Raw genomic sequence first — 4,901 nt, forward strand, 5'->3', positions numbered from 1 at the left:
GGTGTGGGGGCACATGCCTGTAATCTCAGCTTCTCAGGAGGCTGAGGCAGAAGAATCACTTGAGCTGGGGAGGTGGAAGTTGCAGTGAGCTATCAGGCCACAGCACTCCAGCCTGGGCGACAGAGCGAGACTCCGTCTCAAAAAAAAAAAAAAAAAAAAAAAAGAAAAGAAAAGAAAAAAAACAAGAGTAAATGGGAATTTTATTTTTGTAACATCATTTTAAAGTATTAAATTAATTCAAAATGAAAAGCAAAGAAAAAAATTTAAAAGAACATTAGGTACGCAGGGAGCAGAGAGGATATAGGCCTTTCAGTACATCTCCAAGGCATCCAGTAAATTACTCCTATGGCAAATACTGGAGACCAGGTTACTTTGGTGGGGGTGAGGGTGAGGGTGCAGTGGTTCTGAAGTTTCAGAAGAAGGAAAGAAAAGCATGTCCTGAAAAACAAGAAGGATTTCAGGGAAATAGAATAAAACCTGATGTACTTGAACTTGGCACCTTTCTTGGAGAAGGGTTAAGAGAAAGGAATCATGAACAACCAGGTCATTTTTGAACCATCATCCCCCTTCCCTACCACACAGGGGAGTGTGGTCAGAGAAGACCAGGCATTTGCCTAAATCCAGTGTCACTCAGAAAGGCTGAGGTCACTACTGTCCAGGGCCAGAATCTGTCCTAACTTCAAAGGTTCTGCATGGGTCAAGCGCTAGAATCACTAGCACAATTGGTGCTGCACATATAGCCAGTGTCACACAAACATAACCACAAATCCACTCTTTTATATTTTTGAGACAGGGTCTCGCTCTGTCACCCATGCTGGAGTGCAGTGGCTCAAACACAGCTCACTGCAGCCTTGACCTCTCAAGCTCGAGATCCTCCCACTTCAGCTTCCTGGGTAGCTGCGACCACAGGCGCGGGCCACCACACTCAGACAATTTTTAATTTTTTTTTTTTTTGAGATGAAGTCTTGCTCATGTCCCCCAGGCTAGAGTGTGATGGTGAGATCTCAGCTCACTGCAACCTCTGCCTCCTGGGTTCAAGCGATTCTCCTGCCTCAGCCCCTGGAACAGCTGGGATTACAGCATCTGCCACCACACCCAGCTAATTTTTGTACTTTTAGTAGAGATGGGGTTTCGTCATGTTGGTCAGGCTGATCTAGAACGCCTGACCTCACGTGATTCACCCACCTCAGCCTCCCAAAGTGCTGGGATTACAGGCGTGAGCCACACCGTGCCCGGCCTTTTTTTTTTTTTTTTGTATAGGCCAGTCTCGAACTCCTGGGCTCAAGTGATCCTCCCACCTTGGCCTCCCAAAGTGCTGATGTGAGCCACCACACCTGGCCCTACGTCCACTCTTGAGACACAGTACACAATCACAGACTCACCTTCACCTCCATACCTTTCCAGTCACAATCACATACCTGCTAAGCACACCTAGTCACACAATCTACCCTCCACTGTGATACACAGTCACTCCCATATAGTCGCAAGTCCCACATACCAACACCCACAAATGCCTCATGTAGTCACAATCACACACCCACTCATGGGACACACGCCATCACTGGCACTTTACGGCACCCAGTCACAACTGAACTTTCACTGTGGACATACACACAGTCACACTCACACAAGCAGTGGCACCCCACTCCTGCATACACAGCACCACTCACCCCCCTGCCACACACACACCAAGGGACACAGCAACACACAAGCGGCGTCACCGCATAGTCACAGGCACAGACAACCAAAACCACGCACAAACCTTGGAGACATGAATCACAACCGCACATCCGCAGTGGTCACACAGTCACAACTGTACTCACACCCCAGGAACAGGGCGAACAGACCACATATACAACGGGGACACACGCAGTATCAACCCCGGTCACAAAGACCCTGCACCCCGCTACTCACTATCACACATGGTTACCAAAAAACCACCAGACAGACACCCTGGAGACAGGCGGTTACACCTGCACAGTTGCAGACACCCACACCCGGCATACAGTCACAAAGACACATTCAGAAACGCGCATCCGCAGCCCGCTCCCGCCTGCGCGCACAGATCCGAGGCTCCGGACACGCCCCGGCCCCGCCCAGGACTCCCAGACCCCTCACCTTCTGCCTCCCCTGGTCGCGTCCGGGTCCTTGCGGAGCTAACAAGCTCGCCACGACGTCAAGAACGACGTAACGTCAGGTCGCTGTGGGCTCTGGGAATTGTAGTCCAGAGCCACATCGGCCAGAGACAAAATGGCGTTCTCTTAGTTCTGAGTTGGGGCCTGGCCCGTTTTGACATTTTTGCGCCCGCGAGGCTTCGAAGAGGGCGTCGCCACTCCAGACCCTCCGCCAAGCTTGAAGTCATCTAACGCTAAAGGACTACTTACCTCAAGAGCTCCATCGTCACAGAAGGAGGCGGCCAGGTTCGCGGGGGGAGGGGAGGAGACAGAGAGTCGACCAGTAAAGCCTCAAGGGAAATGTAGTCCAAGGCCTGAGAAGCGGCGTTGCTGGTAATAGAAGGTAATTCAGTACCAGCCTGGGCCTGGCCGCGGTGACCGAGGCGGGCCGCGTCGCGGAGACTTCTGGGAGTGCTTCCTCGCCTTCGGAGTGCGCAAGCGTAGCTCACCGAGTGGACATTTTGGTCTTTGTCCGCGGGTCAGTACGGCCCCTGGGTCCACGTGGCGCGAAAGTAGGAGGTGGGATCTGGGCGTCTCGGGTCGGTCGGACCGGGGAGGTTAAAGGGGAGGATTCCTGATCTCTAGGGGCGCGGCGCGAGGGCAGGGAGTGGGTCTAAGAGCTTCTGGCCTACGTGCAGGGCGGAGGTGGGGGCCTCTGAGGCGGGTTTGAGCCAGTGTGACCCTGAGTTTGTCCGCAAAGTTTGACCCGATGTTTGGGATTGTTGAGTGAATGTGAAACTGGGTGTGGGATTGTGTGTGATTGTGCCTAAGAGGGAGATGTAGGAGACCAACATTGAGGTATAACGTTTGAGCTGCACTTCCCTTGTCGAAAGTGCTGATAATTATAACGGTGCCATCTTCCTGGAGCGTCTTTTTTACTTGAAAATGGAAGGGTTGGAAAAGCTAAGTGTTGAATAATTGTAAAACGAGTTTTTATATAAAAGCATTTCTTTTTAATTGGAGTGGAATGCAAATCACTGTGACTTTTTGTTTTTTTTTTAAACGAGTGTTTCAGAAGAACTTTTGTTTCGGGGTGCCTGCTTCAAACTGTTCAAATCCCTAAATCTTTGGGGTGTTTTAATAGGGCTGTTAAGCAGAGCCCTAGATTAAATACCATTGTACGCTTTAAGAAGCAATGGCATATAACGGCGCCCAGGATGAGGGAGTCAAAGGTTTTAGGTTAGGCACAGTTATCCTCATTTTTTGAAGAAAGCTTAATTGTTGCTGTGTTTATGAGTCTGGACTAAATAAATCCTAGGTGTCTTAATTTCTTAGTGAGTCGAGGCGTTCTCAGGTTGTATGGATTTTGTGAAGTGATAAAGAAAACTACTGACGTCTCCAAAGATGCGTTTTCTAAGGAAATCATCCCCTCCCCCCGCCGTCGTCATTGACATAGTTTTAAATTATAAAAAGTTAAATTAATTGAGTACCAAATTAATATCTACAAATAAATAGCTTTCTGATTTGCAAGTATCAATTAGAATACATAATTGAAGAAAACTAATATTTACAATAGCAGTAAAAAGATAAAGTATTGTGGAAGAAACTTAGGAAAGGTTCAAAACTATTGGGAAAGAACTTTAAAATACTACTAAGGGGCATGACATGTGAACAAATAAATATACCATGTGACATTAAGAAGTGTGCGCAAACTTAAGTAAATGTATGAAATTAAATGTGATCTTGGTCGGGCGCGGTGGCTGGTGCCTGTAATACTAGCACTTTGGGTGGCCGAGATGGGTGGATTACCTGAGGTCAGGAGTTCGAGACCAACCTGGCCAACATTGTGAAATCCCATCTCTACTAAAAAATAAAAATAAAAAACTTCAAAAATTAGCCGGGTGTGGTGGCGGGCGCCTGTAATCTCAGCTACTGCGGAGGCTGGGGCGGGAGAATCGCTTGAACCGGGAGGCAGAGGTTGCAGTGAGCGGAGATCTCGCCACTGCACTCCAGCCTGGACAAGAGCGAGATTCCGTCTCAAATGATAATAATAATAATAATAATAATAATAATAATAATAATAATATGATCCTAGTAAAAGTATGGACAGGCTTTTCTCTTTTGGAACTAGGGGAACTGATCCTAGACTTACTATGGAAAAACAAACAAGCTGCAAGAGCCAGTAACTGAAAAATAAAAGGCGTTGGCTAGGCGACGTGGCTCACGCCTGTAATCCCAGCACTTTGGGAGGCTGAGGTGGGCGGATCATGAGGTCAGGAGAACAAGACCATCCTGGCTAACACGGTGAAACACTGTCTCTACTAAAACAAATATTAAAAAATTAGCTGGGCGTGGTGGTGGGCACATGTAATCCCAGCTACTAGGGAGGCTGCGACAGGAGAATGGCGTGAACCTGGGAGGCGGAGCTTGCAGTGAGCCGAGATTGCGCCACTGCACTCCAGCCTGGGCGACAGAGCGAGACTCCCTCTCAAAAAAAAAAAAGGCATTGAGGTGTGGGGAGGTGGGAACCCGACACATTTTAAAATATAAAGCGTCATGTCGGGCGTGGTGGCTCAGACCTGTAATCCCAGCAGTTTAGGTGGCCAAAGCAGGAGTATGGCTCAAGTCCAGGAATTAGAGATCAGCTTGGGCAACACAGTGAGATCTCCTGTAGTCCTAGCTGCTTGGGAGGCTGAGGTGGGAGGATCACTTGAGCCCAAGAGGTAAAGGCTGCAGTGAGCAGAGATCCTGGCGACTGCATTCCAGCTTGGTTGACAGCCAGACTCT

At 48.7% G+C, this 4,901-nt stretch overlaps 2 protein-coding genes across 16 annotated transcripts in view; one reads left to right on the top strand and one right to left on the bottom strand.

Annotated features, from left to right (window-relative positions):
• ZNF565 (zinc finger protein 565) overlaps positions 1-2,581 on the bottom strand; it is a 36,602-nt gene extending 34,021 nt beyond the window's left edge. Inside the window, exon 1 of one of the 5 annotated variants that reach the window (XM_011948761.1) lies at positions 2,385-2,581. The gene's annotated coding sequence lies outside the window, so the exon portion shown is untranslated. The other 4 variants (XM_011948789.1, XM_011948782.1, XM_011948755.1 and 1 more) reach the window with 4 other exon arrangements.
• Positions 2,099-4,901, top strand: part of ZNF146 (zinc finger protein 146) — a 33,466-nt gene continuing 30,663 nt past the window's right edge. For 2 of the 11 annotated variants that reach the window (XM_011948665.1, XM_011948674.1), the window contains exon 1: positions 2,099-2,693. The gene's annotated coding sequence lies outside the window, so the exon portion shown is untranslated. The remainder of the gene's footprint in view (positions 2,694-4,901) is intronic. The other 9 variants (XM_011948683.1, XM_011948745.1, XM_011948688.1 and 6 more) reach the window with 8 other exon arrangements.

The sequence above is a fragment of the Colobus angolensis genome, unplaced genomic scaffold (assembly GCF_000951035.1).
Source record: "Colobus angolensis palliatus isolate OR3802 unplaced genomic scaffold, Cang.pa_1.0 Scaffold107, whole genome shotgun sequence".
Lineage (NCBI taxonomy): Eukaryota > Metazoa > Chordata > Mammalia > Primates > Cercopithecidae > Colobus > Colobus angolensis.